Genomic DNA, 14,052 nt, shown 5'->3' on the forward strand with positions numbered 1-14,052 from the left:
AGCCAGTCTGGAAGTGTGTGTACATGTGCTGCTTCAGACCATTGCGGGATTTTCATATTCAGGAAGCTTACAGCTCCAGCTGCGGCAGAAAAGATGGAAAAGTACCTTGGGAGATAAATCGTACATCTAAACTGTGCTTCTTGGGTGCTGTTTTCACTAATTAAAGTATCTATCACCAGCACTCCCTGATCTGGCATACGACAACGGCCATCTTTGCTGGGCTGTGGTCAGAACACACCAATGTTGCTGAGATTGTTGATGCAATGCTGGCAAGACAGCAATGCTGTGCTCAATGCAGTGCTGTCCTGAGTCAGACCCCTCACCTGGCAGTGGGTCACAGCTGGCCCTGCAGAGCTCCCTGTCCCCCAGCAGCTGGGAGCCGCACTGCCTGCACGTCAGTGGACTCTCCGAGATGCTTCATTTCTGTTTGATTCTTAATTATTATAATAGTTAAGGTACTTAACACGCTTTAGTGATTTACTTCATTTAATTGGATGTAGTGATTAAAATATCTTTTATACTACCCTCACTGCAGTTTTAATTTAAGATTATAATCTCATGGTCCTTTTCAGCTCCTCTCGCTTTCATTTAGATAGAGCCTTTTTCTTTTCTGATTTCATGTTGTTTATTCAGTTTTCCTGCTGATTCGGTAAACATACTGCTGGGATGATTCCTTGGGAAACCTGACTGTGGTTATAAATTCTTTCATTTAGGGCCCACGCTAATGAATTAAAAAAAATAATAATTTGAAAGTGATGCATGAGAATGTAGTCAGCCTTTGGAGTTGTCTGCTGTTTTTTGCAGTCATTTATTAGCGTTAAAAATAATAATAATTGTTTTCTTGATTGGGCTTGGAGAGGGTGCATGAAATAAGGAAATGGAAAATGACAGTGTTAATATCCTCCTAGTGCGTGTCATATCTTGCCTTGGTGGATGGATGATGTATGGGTTAGGATTTTAGTATTACTACGCAGGGTGTGAAATTTTGGTATCACCACCCAGTGTAGGAATTGCTCTGGGAATGGCAATGGGCTCTGGGCCAGGGAGAGGAGCAGGGAGGGGCTGTGGTGCTGGAGCCAGCTCAGTGCCAGCCTTGTGCATGATACCTGGGTCAGTGCTGTACCCCATGCATGCAGTGGGGAGAACCTTTCGCTTCCTTAGAAGAGGAAAATGGCTCCAGTGCTTGGCACTGCCAAGCACCAGGCATGTAATATGTGCCCTAAAGCAGTCAAACTGTTGTTACGAGTGCAAAAAATATTAATAAATCATTGGTTGTTTAAATGGAATCATTTAGGGCTCATCTGGCTAATGAGGAAGAAAAAGCTGAACAGAACACTTCCTTTCAGTTTTACGGAGACGTATGAGATCAGCTGTTCATGGGAAGCTATCAGTGTACATACCTCGTTAGCTCCCTTGTGTAACATTCCTTATCTATGTCTTATTAGTCTTTCATTAATTAAAGCTACAGAATTCAGCATTTTCTGTTAGCTGTGCTCTCAGCGTGAAATTTAGCTAATTCTTCTACTATTGGAAACAAAGCTCGAAGATTGAAGTTTATTCTCATTGTGTTCTTTCAGTTATTTATTTCATATTGCTGTCATGCATGGATGGATTTATATGATGCTCTGATGACCTTTAGAAATTCTTCTGATTAAATGCTGTTCTACTTCATTATGACATTTCTGTACTTGTACTACCAGATTTGATGTGTACAGCTTAATAACACAACTAGACATGAATGCTAATAACTTTACAATTAATTGCATTGCTATTTTTTAACGTAGATGAAATTTAAAGCAAGTTTCTCTTGCTGCAGGCTTACATGAATCATAGAAATTGGAAGGTAACAAAAGAACATATTAGCATTTGTTAGCCTGGATGCACAAATTTTGTAGTAACCATTTTAATATGTACTACAACTTTTCCAGCCTCAAGTTTAATATGTACTACAACTTTTCACCCTCGATTTTTCAACCAACATCATAATTGAATTGGTTCTTTCTTGCCTAAGGATAATGATTTTACCCTGATGGAATCTTTATTAGATTTTAAGGATTATACTGATGTTGCCTATTTTACATAGAGAGAATCACAGTTATTCAACTGTAAAGTACTTTTACACAAAGGCCACTGTAAGTCTGAGATATATGAACTAATTATAATGTTTAGAATTGTTGTTAAGACCCAGCATCCATAGCTGGAGCCAACACAGTTGAGGAGCCTGTGCATGGGTATGGAGCACTTCAAGGACCCAGCCCAGGACAGCAGGGGGCAGCCCCCTGTCCTGGCAGGGATCTGGTTGTTGGTTCTGGTTGGGTTTGTTGTGTTTCAGCTGGCTGAGAGCAGATGAGATCCATCTCGTGTCTTCTCCTGCACGCTCCAGCTGTTCTTGGATGTGTGGAGGGAAAAGATGGCCTAGTTTGACCAGAAATGGTGTGTTTCTGTTAGCCTGAAAGCCATCAGTGTTGCATGGGTAATTAGACTTTAGATTGGAGAAATAACTGTTGTGTTAATTGATTTTGTGGTTACTTTCTCGTGTGCCGCGTGCCTGCTGGTCGGAGTGGATGTGTGGGAATAACATCTTCAGAAGCCCCACTGATAAAAGGTGTTCACCTGCGTGCATTGTGTGCAATGTCTGCAGCCTCTAAACAGATGAAAGGGGAAGAAAAATGGCAAAAATATTTAATATCTTTATACTTATTAAATACAGATGTGTCTGCAAGTGAAATTAAGCAAGCAGTCATTCTAACTTTCTTACAGTTGGAGGTTAACCTCAATTAAATATACCTTTAAAAATCAAGGTTTTTTTTAGGTATCCACTTAAGATCATTTTAAATCCTAGTTGAAAAACCTTAGCATAACTCCATGGACTGCTCTTCTGTGTGTGTGTTTTTTTGGTTTTTTTTTAACCTTCATGTTTCATTACTGGGGATGGATATCACTTCTATGATCATAAAACATGATTGCTTTCCCATCCTTATGCTTCAGCCAGTTTTATTCACTACAGAAAACAAGGGTAAGGATCAGCACCAATGGTAAACTTGTGCTTACTCAACTAACTGTAAATAGAGTGATCAATATATGAAATCAAAAGTTATGTCCGTGCTGCGTTAAGATGGTTATCAAACTGCTGCGCTTCTTGGTACGCCTCGAGGTACAGCGCACCACTCCAGCTACGTGTGGTTCAGTAGTTTCCTTAAATTGAGATGTAAACGTGTCTTAAAGGGAAAAAAAAGTATAGAAAAGAGCAGACCTAAAGCTAATAGAACTGCATTGAATTCATCTCAAATACATGTTAAATTTTCCTGACACCGTTACCCTTTCCTTTGGAGGCTTCAGAGTGTTCTTGGCTAATAATAAAAATAAGAGAAACCCTGTAAAATCCAACCAAGAAAACTCATTTGCCCGTCTGCTTTCAACCTTTCCCTCTTTGTCCTGGATATCTGTAGCAAAGGAGACAAAATCCCATCAAGCATTCTTTTAAGTCTTGCACACTTGTTTATACTATTTGCTATGCTTGAGCTTCTGCCTTTAACAACAAAGGAAAATAATTAAGGTGCTGGTAGCAACGTTAAATGAAGACAGTAGTAGGAGACAAGATCTGTGGATTGCCACCCAGGCTCTGAGACTCTTCTATTGAGCAGCCCATGCTAAATTGTTTAACCTATTAGCTGCTGATTCCATGTCTGTAAAGTGAGGGCATTGAGTCTTATCCTACTCGGTGTCAGTCCGCATTTATTTACTCAGCATTTGTCCGCTTATGTTGGTGCAGTGATGATGAGATGCTTGGTGTTACAGCTCATCAGGGACTGGTTTGTGAGGCATCTGCTGTGGCTCTGTCACAGGAGGTGGGGAGTGGGGCTGCAGAGCAGCTTTGTGTTGGGTTTGGGGATCAGACACAATTGGCAAGTTGCTGCAGGCTGCTGTGTGTGGTCATTACATTCCAGGGCTGCTGTCAGAGGCAGAACAGGCATACAGACATGCCTTCCTCAGTTGCTAGCCTCTCTGCTGAGTTCATCTCAGTTCTCAACACGTTTGATGGAGAGTTGACTTGTGAGGTGGAAGAGAGGCTGGTGCTTCAGCAATGCCCATCCCACAGCTGTGTGCTTGGGCAGAACTGGCACACAAGGCTCTGACAGCAGTGCCTGCAGGAAATGCACCCTTGTGCTCTCTATCTGCCAGGCCCCATCATGCCTGGAATGATATCAAAGCATCCTGGGAGGCTTCGTGGTCTCTGTCTTTTCAAATAAATAGAGTAAGGAATTTGGTGATCGCCAAAAGACAGTGAGAAGGGAATGGTTTATTTTTCTGTTGCTTCTTTCTACAGCACCATTTTGTTTGGGTGCAATTGTTAACGTTGACAAGTTATTTTAGAGTTTGTGAATGCACATTAGGCTGAGATGGTGCATTGTTTTTTCATGTTTAATGCACACAGTTTAGATGGCATGCATTAATCATATTCCTTTTGCCTCTGTTATGTTAATGGAAGAAATAAACTTTTGCTTTTCTTTTATTTAAAAAAAAAAGGAAATGGGTAAGATTTCTTAAGATGCATTATGTATCAGCAGCTAATGAAGAGGAAATAACGATGACTCTGCACTGTAATATCTATTAGAGCACTAATTAGACTACAGTGGAACTGCTCACAGATGTCTTTTAAACACCTGCCTGATAATGGTCAGCCCATGCATTACTGCTCACAGACACACAGTGCACATCGGCCTTTGCTTCTGTCTGTGTTCATCCACACTCACGTGGGGGTAGGAAGGGCGGGTGGCACTGAACAGCCCTTCTGGTGGCTGGGCTGGGCCTGCATTCCCCATTGCCTGCTGCAGAGAAAGGCAAAGGAGATCAATATGGGTTTTTTCCAACTTTGTAACCCTGTAAAGTGTTTTCTGGGCAAGAATTTCTGATCCATACAGTTGTCTTGCGTGCTTGTTAAGCTAAAATTTTCTGTATTGCATCTCCAACATTTGTTAATTATTTATTTTTGTTCAACTGTTTTTGAGACCATTAACAACTGTACATTTAGAAATAACATTGCCTTTCCTTTCTAAAGTCCTCTTCTTTAACTGGAGTAACAAACAGCAAATATTTCCCATCTACCTCTTACTTGCCTTTACATTTTTGAATGTTATGTAGAAATAACTGAGTTTTAAATATGGATAACACATAACCCTCATCCATCTGGCCACAGGTTATAAACACTGTTCCTTTTGTTTTATATGAAGATGTGAGCATCACGTACCTACCTGCCTTGCAGCCTCTTGCACAAGCTCACATTGCCCACGTTAGGGCCTTTGCTAATGGCAGTGACTCTTGTATTCCCCAAATACTGACCCTGTGATGTATCACCTCTTTTCTCTCCCCCTTCCCAAAGGCTCTCTGCCCCAGGCCGTGCTGCTGGCATGTTGCAGGACACGGAGCTGTTTGTGCTGGAGAGCCTGAGCAGCCCCAGTGAGCATACCGAAGGTGAGAACTCATTCACAGCCTTTTTTTCTTACCTCAACCATGAACATTTGTAACAGATGTACTAAGTCCTGAGATAGTTAATAGATTCAATGCCACATGACCGCATTTCTCATAAAATAATGGGTTTAAAAGTAATATGAAATATTTCCATTCTATAGCTGTTATATTTTTGTCTCCATTTCAAAATTTTTTATACTAGCTGCAATTTCATATAACTCCATTTCAGCCATTGTGAAAACAAATGTTTCCGTGCTGTACGTAAAATAATTTTTGACTTGCACACAGGGATGCTGCTGCTTTATATAACTTCTGCTCTGCATCCTAAAGGTAACAGTAACACTTGGGAAATTTAATGCAGTAATCACAGAGGGATATAGCTGGGAAGGGAGGAATGCTGGGGAAGTTCAGCCACGCCCATCAGCAGTGTTTTCCTCCTTGTTAAGTACCAGACTGGTACCAGCTCTATGGTCAGCCCAAGGACCAGGTGATGCCAAGGGGTGCAAAGCAGCACTGATGTGGTAAGGCAGCATGATAGCCAGATGTGGGTTTACTGAAGGGAAGGAGGGAAAGGAGGATCCTTTTTCCTGTTCCTCTCTTCCTCTTAGCATGTGGCCTGATCCTGAGCATGATCCTGTACTGTATGGGGGAAATGGGCTTTACCTAGGTACAAACAACAGCTATAACAAACCCAAACTCCAAGCAGCTTAGTTGTGTTCTTCATTAGGATAAGTAGTGGTCTCAGCACACCAGATGCCTAAACAGTGTCAGCTTTTTGTGAAGCCAATAGAGCAAAGCAGGAATGCATTCGTGCAAGGCAATTGGGGCCAGAAGCTGAGTCTTCTAGAACCCCAGGTGGATACTCTGCCTTGCTGAGCTTTTGGAAAAGCAAGCCTGGGTTGGTGGCACCAGCTGTACACCTGCCAGCTGCTGCTGTCAGACCTGAGCTCACCCCCTAACGAAGTGCTGAGCAAGCACATCTGGGATTTTTGAGCAAGCCAAGCCAGTCTTCAACAGAATATTCTTCAGAGGTCAGGCACTTTCCTCCACTTATGGGAGAAACTGTCTCTGTATCATGGGAGGAAGAGGGAGGGGAAGAAAGGCATCTAGAAACAGGTTGAGTCCCTCTGGGTGCTGCTGTGCTGGAAGCCCAGGTGTTTGGTGCCTCTTCTCACAGCACTGGTACCTGTCACTGTGGCAGCAGAGCTGTTCCTATTCCATCTGCCCTCTGCCTCGTGGCCGTAAGATTCACAGTCCAGTGTCAGAGGAGATGAGGCCTCATGCAATGTCAATGAACTGCAGAAATAACCTCTGCAGGGCTTCCTTAAATCACCCCCCAGGGCCCTTCCCTGCTGGCTCCCCAGTGCGTGGCAGGTGACTGGGGATGTTAGCTTCTGCTTCCTTAATGCTGTTTAATTGCCAATCTATATCAGCAGTATAATTAGGCATAAGCCGTATCAATTTAATCACAAACCCTAAACAAACCAATGCTCATTCAAGTCCTGTGTATATTGACAGGCTAAAGCAAACCCTCAGCTCTTATCCATTCTGCATACAGATAATTTTTCTGCCAGCATCTTCTGCATCAGAAAGTCAATAAGTGAGACCAACGTTTGTGTCAATAAATCCAGCATGCAGTCTACCCCTTTCCTGAAGGCTCACGCACTGCTGCATCACTGCTTCTCACTGGGGAGCTGACAAGGGTTGTAACTTCATTCTTTTTCTTCCTCTTCATCTTCTCCACGCTGCCGAAGGAAGGAACTGGAATTCTGGGCAGTTCGGAGATGTTGAGGAGAACCTTGCAATGCTCAACAATTCCTGAGCAGCCTGCTGTAAAGTAAGTCTGATTTCTGAAAGTGGAAAATTGAGTTCAAGTATCTCCAATTTCCTTTGTTTTGTGAAAAGGACAGTGGGTTTTGTTCGGTTGCTTATCACTCGTGCTGCCTTTATATGGCTAAAAAGGCTCTGCTGTCGTAGCTCTGACACATGTTAAAGCCCTTACTGAGGGCAGCAGAATCAGAGCTCTGTGTCTCACACAACACCCCGGTGTGCTGGGGCCACTGCTCATGCAGGAGGACACAACCCAGCACAGCTCAGCACAGTGCTGTGCTCCCAGGAGGAGCTGAGCGGCGCTGCTCTGTGCAAATGCTGCAGACATGCACGACCTTTAAATTCGGGCTAAAATGAAAAGATCTGCTGCTAACTAAAAGTCTGGGGTTGTTTTCATATGTCTGAGTATTCAGAGAATAGATGTAGCTTAAAATGCAAATGTGGTGCTTTCTGCAGAGCATCTCTGCTTTTCAAGGTCCCTCATTTCGTGCTGTTACCTCGCACTGCCCTGCTGCTTCCATGAAAGGAGCCTCTCTGAGGAAAAGGTTCCCACAGACAGAAATCCAACTGATATGGTTAAAAAAAATAAAACATGTATTTTAATTTCTAAAATGCACGATGCCCATCTGAAGCTTGGCATTCAGCATCTTGTCTGGTGTGTAGAGTAAAGCCAACCACTCCCTTGGTTTTCTGGGCACGCATCTTATACAGTGGTCCTCATCCATGTGAGCAAGTAGATCCTGAAGTTTTCCCATAGATCCTGAAGTTTTCACTGGAGGATTTCCCTCTGAGAGCAGGGCCTCTTGGCATTTCTTTTCTCTGTGTGTAAGTTCCATGCTCATGCAACGTTAGGTGTCCTGCACATGAAGAGAATCAGGCCCAAATGCTTTTATTCACATCACTAATGAGAAATGTCTGCAGTGCCCATGAGGAGCTGCTGCCTGGTGAGTCTGTTCCCTGGAGGTTACACATGATCCTGTGATGCACCACTGGTCCTGCATCAGTGTTTGCTTGGCACTTGCTGGGGCTTCTTGGACATTGTCATCCTCTGTCTTTACAGTGATGTACGATGTGTTATTGATGGGCAAAATACAGAAAAGGTTTGACATTTCTCTGATATCTTGCATTTTTATTCTCTTATAATTTCAAGTATTTCCCATTCTGTGCCACTACCGTATAATTCAACATTTTAAGCACATAGTTCCTAGCAGTGTCAGCTTGTATTTTAAGCTTGTCTGGTTATTTTGACAACGTGAGGAATCATAAGTGATGTAAGCTGTTTCTCTCCTTAGAAGCAGGACCCAGCCCTGTGCTGCCCAGATAAGAGCAGCGAGACAGAAGCTGCTTTAGAAGCAGCAGGACGTGTTTGACTGCACTTCAGCTGCTCTGTAACCAAAGAATAGAGCAGGCAGCACTTTGGAAATGAACTGAAGCTACGTAGAATAGGGGAAAAAATCAGATTCAAGTCCTGCTGTAGTCTGAGACTCCTCAGAGATTTGGAGAAGTGCAGTTTGCAGCAATTTAGCCTTGAAATTGTGGTTGTGACCGTGCTGTGTGTGTGACAGAGCCTGATCAGCACATCGTTAGCTTTCAGCTTTCGCTCAGATATGGAGCTGGGAGCTCAGGTGCTCGTGGGCAGCAGTGGGAGCAAAGCAGGGCTCTGACCTGTGGGACTTCAGGAGAGATCAGCCAGGGGAGGGAACTGAACCTGCCCCATGCTTAAGTGGGACTTGGGCATCCAGTGAAGCAGGACAGTGTCCACAAGCAGCAGCACCTTGTTTCTTTCCTGAGCTCAAAAAAAGCATGAATTCTGCTATTTTCTTGAAGGATAGACAGTGAGGACCTTAGAAAGACCCCTGAGACATTTCTCTGTAGTTCCCGTTTTTGGTGCTGAGAAACTCTGCCCTCCTCCTTGTCTCAGCTTTTCCCAGATTTGACCGTGCTGTTCCTAAAGCATGTGTCAGCCACTGCCTCCTGATCCTTTGGTCAACATTTTCATAGATGTGATCATTAAGAACTATAACTGATAATCTTGAGGACTGGCAGCTGTTATCAATGATAGATGGCTTCTTCTGGGAAACCTCTGGCTCTGATAGCTCCAAAATATGACATAAGCCTCATCTTTTCAAAAAAGCCTTTACCAGAGGGGTCTAAATTAAAGCACGGCCCTTCCCATTGCTTTATAGACGATAGCTAATTAGCTGCAGAATAGATAGCTTTGCTCCTGCTGAGGGCAGACAGAAGTGGGTGTTGGATATTGAAGTATTTCTGTGTTTGCTTTCAGTGCATCCGTACGGACAGATGATGAAGTCATTAGAATAAATATCAATACATGTATTGAACTTTCCATTATTCTGAGTTTACCAGAGTTGGCTAAAAAGAGGACAGTTCTTGAGAAACATCTCATTTTTATTATAGTTCTGCAATAGATCAATTTCAGATCAATTTGTACATTTTGTCATCAGTCCTATTAGTAGACTGCTGCCAAAATTTGCGATCACAGTTGAGGAGCTGACATCTGAACCTTCAATTTATTCAGGAGGGCTCCTCATGATCCTTGGTTTCCAGCTCTGAGGAAGCATTAGCCCCAGGCTGCAGTAGGATTCTGTGTCCTCTTTTCCTCCTGTGTGTGAAAATGACTCCAAGAGATTGTTCTCCTCCAGGCAGGAAATCCTGAAAATGCTGAGCTTTTCACTTAAATGCCTTGCAAGCAGTGCTGATTCGATTGCCAGCCTTGTTTCCTCTTACAGTAGCTATAAAAGTCTCCTCCTCCCACCCCAGATCAAATTTAAAATGGCCTATTTTAATATGCTTCTTTTAAGCGTGTCTACATGCTAGATATGAAGAGTTTGAGCTTATCTTGTGTTATGTAAATACTCCTGTGCTTCCAGATTAAAGGTTTTTTTTTCCCCTTTGATCCAGTCTTGTAGCCAGTTCAGCTCTCAGGAGCCAGAAGAGATTTGTGGAGTTTGGCAACAGTGTTGTTCACAAGGAAGACTGCAGAAAGGAAACTCAACATCACCGCTATGAACAGCTCTTTAATAATGAATGGCTAACTGAAAGAAGTCTTGCGGTGAGCAAATTTTTGCTTAAAATAGTTTGGGACCAAGTGTAAAAAGAGCACTGCCACATTCATGTAGCATGGTGGTGCAAGCAGCCCCTCTGCTGCAGCCTGGGGTGGTTGTGCCCCATGCTCCCACTGATGGCCCCATGCTCCCACTGATGGCCCCATGCTCACATTGATGGCAGACCAGGCCCTGGGCACACAGGTGTTGTTCTGTGAGTGAAGGGAGCCACGGCTGTCCTGTTGTTTGTGGGGATCCCATGGAAAAACTAATGGTAGCTCTTCTGGAAACTCAAGCGCAAGTGGAACTTGGCTGAGATTTGTTCTTCTTTGCTATTTCCCTCAGTTAGAAGCTTGGATCAGAGAAACTCAGATCAGGCCCCCAGCACTGGATACTGTGGTTGCTTGAAAATAATTTATTAATAGTATTTGTATTTCATGTTTCCAAGGCAACAGGAAAGCTCAGGACATTGGGTTTCCATACATGAGCAGGAGGTTTTGGCTGCAGAAATGTTTTCCTCTGTCTCACCTATCTGCTATCAAGGCACTGAAAGCTGTGCTTTCTCTCACTGTAGTCAGTTTCTCTCTGATATCCATAAAACGATGAAAGTCAGATAGATGCAGCTGATGAAATAATCTGTTCTTGCTGGAGAACTCGTTCAATCACCAGAGAGCTCCAGTGTTCAAATAGATAAATTAGTGTTGTGACAACAGTAACTTTAAATGCCTCAGTTCAGTGGCAATGTTGGGAAATGAGACAAAAACTAAATTACTTGTCTGCTTTAACTGTGGTCCTTCTTGGATTGCTAATGAGAGACATTCTTGTTAAACATATGTCCTTTTGGATAGACTCCTTTACCGGTCCTCCCTTGGGAAAATGATTTAGTGTTTGTATCATATAAGACATGAAAGAGAGGGCTTTCCCTTATTTTCTCTGCCTCGTTTCCTTTTATGCCTTCAGCTGATGGAACAGGTCACTGCTCGTGTTCCAGCACAGAAAGATCCCCAAAACAGAAATCATCAGAGAGAGCAGTGCCACCAAAGGCCTCTCTGCCTGCTCCATTAATGGCACAGCGGGCACACCCAGGTGCTTTGGTTTCAGGAGAGAATTCACTTTCCTTGGAGATGGCAAAAATCAATCTGTGCTTCCACTGAGAGCTGCAGAGCAGCTGGTGCACAGTGCCTGAAATAAGTCTGCTTGTATGCTGGAAGCACTGTCTGGCTGTGCAGAGCTGGGCCCTGCAGCAGGGCAGGGCAGTCGCTGAGGTTTCCATTTCCCAAACTGGGGAGGATGTGACCCCTCTTGAAGGGGCTCTTTGCTGATGGATGGCTCTGGTTTGTCCCCCCTTCCTAGGAATTGCTTTGACTTTGTCATCGGCTGAATTAGTGAACATCTCGAGGTTGCATCTTCTCCATAGGCTAATGGGATGTTTTTTATTCTTCCTTTTTCAGCACTTGCAGTGCTGCAATGTTCTGCCATCCAAAGGGGAATTAATCGCTGAGCGGCATGAAGAGTGCACAGCACAGACAACAGGCATGGCCCGGAGCTCAAGGGACTAATTATGTTCTTAAAGGGTAAGAAAATAATCTGAGGTGCACTGGAAAGAAAGTGTCTTAGTAATGCTCCATAATGCTCATGTTCCCAGTTATTGGCGTATCTCCGTATCTCCAATATTTGTCCATTAAAACATAAAGTAGAGACATTCAAAGATACGAAGATACTCACTGACCTAAAAAAAAAATATCAGCAAGAAGCTCAAGAGAATATATTAAATGTATAAACTCGTTTGAGTTATAAGGAGTGTTGTGGCATACACTGTAACATGACAGTGAATGAGAGTGAGTGTAAGCTAATGATGGAGGAGGGAACCCATGAAAGATATGGTGAAGAGGGAGAGGTGTTTGAATCTGCTTATGGAAATAGCAGGGTTTGGGGTAGGGGGACTTTTCCATGGACCTGATGCACTACTGGACAAGTCAGAGATCAGACAATACGCAGCCACTGTCAGGAAGAGGAAAACATGACACCGGATCCAAAACTGGTGGCAGGCTGTGGTTATCCCAGACTCCAGCTTGTCTGCGTTTGTGGTAGATGACCTACAAGGAGATCTCCCAGAGATCACTGCATTTCTCTGTCAGAAGTGAGACCCTGCTGCTCTCAGCTCTTGCTGTGTTAGGAGCAGCTCCCAGCAGAACCCCTGCTGAGTTGGCAGCTGGTGGCTGCTCAGGAGACCGGAGCGTGGCCTGGAGGGGACATTGTCTGCCAAGGGCATGGTGGGGACGTGCTGGGCTTTGGGAGGGCTGCCAAGCAGTGCCTGTGTGCATCTCCTTGTCCTGCAGCCAGCACTGTCTGATGGTGTGATTCCAACCGATCCCATGGACAGCAGCGAGACTTCCATGTGCAGCCAAATGCCTTGGCTGGCTGCTGGAAGGACTTCCAAGTTGAAGGTGAAACATTAACAGCACTTCTGAAATGCTTACAGCTCCCACAGGTGGAGGGCACCAGCTCAGCTGGGTGCAGGCAGCTTCCCTTCTTGCTGGGGCCATTGAAACAGATTTGAGCTTGGGAAAAGACAAATGCCCATACCTTCCTTAAAAGCTGCCCGTCCTGCTTCCCAGCAAGACCTCTGTGTGTGTACCAGGAAAGCAAATAAGAAAGGTCTTCACAAGAAAGCTCTAAGAATGTAAAACTGATACCTGGAGATACAGGTAAGTGGCATACTTTTTTCCTCCCCCATTTTGTAGCTTGCACTGTATATGCATCTGATTTAAAGGCAAGTATTGTCTCTCTTTATCAAACAGGCTTGATGAAAGAACAATCATGTACATTCAGTTATATCTCTGCTAAACGTATCCATTTTTATTGCTTTCCAGTAGTTCAAAGCATTAGCATAAAACAATCAAGGAGGTTGTTTTTCCTAAGAGAGAGAGTGCCTGTTTACAAACTCATTTTATTTTCACAATACTCCATTGTTATTTATTTCAGACAGAAAGCTGTCAGATTAATGCATTCCCTCATGCAGGACAGCTTGCTTTATTGCCCGTTATTAAGATATAACGTATATAACCTGACAAGCACTGCCCACGTCTGCAATCCACCAGTGAAAGGCAAATTAAGTAGAAAATGGAGATCTCCAATATTTCTTGGGGCTCAAGTGATATTAGTTTTTAACTCATTTTGTATTCAGAGGGGATTCTGCCTATTCACAACACATCTGACAGAGTAAACTGCCCAAAGAAGGCTTTTTTTGATTCACAGAACAGCTACATCTGATTTCTGATACAAACTGATTTCAGAGTCACAGGAGTCAATTCCCCTTGCATAAATGTGTGCCAACAAAGAAGGAAAAAAAAAAACAAAAAAACGACAAATTAGTTGGATGGTGCAAGAAACCAGTGAGAAAGCAATTCCTGGGGGAAGTGCGGTGCAAAGTAAGTGAGATGAGTAAACCCCATCCTAAAACAACCCAAGAAACAATCCTTATGGCCTCGAGGCTCCAAACCCCAGTGCTCACACTGTCCCAGGAAGGGCTCCCAAATAAAGTGGTTACAACTGCTGGAGGACACCAGGCACAGCTGGTAACACCTTAAGCTAAGTTGGTCCCTTTTCAGTGGTGCACGTATTCAAGCTAATGGCAAGACACGTGTGTTCTTTTTCCTTTTCACAATGATTTGTTGTCCAGAATATC

General features: G+C 43.6%; 1 long non-coding RNA gene across 2 annotated transcripts in view; it reads left to right on the forward strand.

Annotated features, from left to right (window-relative positions):
* Positions 1–14,052, forward strand: part of LOC116236896 (uncharacterized) — a 125,486-nt gene that overhangs the window by 102,605 nt on the left and 8,829 nt on the right. For both annotated transcript variants that reach the window (XR_016470148.1, XR_016470149.1), the window contains exons 3-7: positions 5,381–5,472; positions 7,224–7,306; positions 10,222–10,372; positions 11,816–11,938; positions 12,847–13,072. This is a non-coding gene — a long non-coding RNA (uncharacterized LOC116236896). The remainder of the gene's footprint in view (positions 1–5,380; positions 5,473–7,223; positions 7,307–10,221; positions 10,373–11,815; positions 11,939–12,846; positions 13,073–14,052) is intronic.

The sequence above is a fragment of the Phasianus colchicus genome, chromosome 11, assembly GCF_987193195.1.
Source record: "Phasianus colchicus chromosome 11, bPhaCol1.hap1.1, whole genome shotgun sequence".
Taxonomy (NCBI): domain Eukaryota; kingdom Metazoa; phylum Chordata; class Aves; order Galliformes; family Phasianidae; genus Phasianus; species Phasianus colchicus.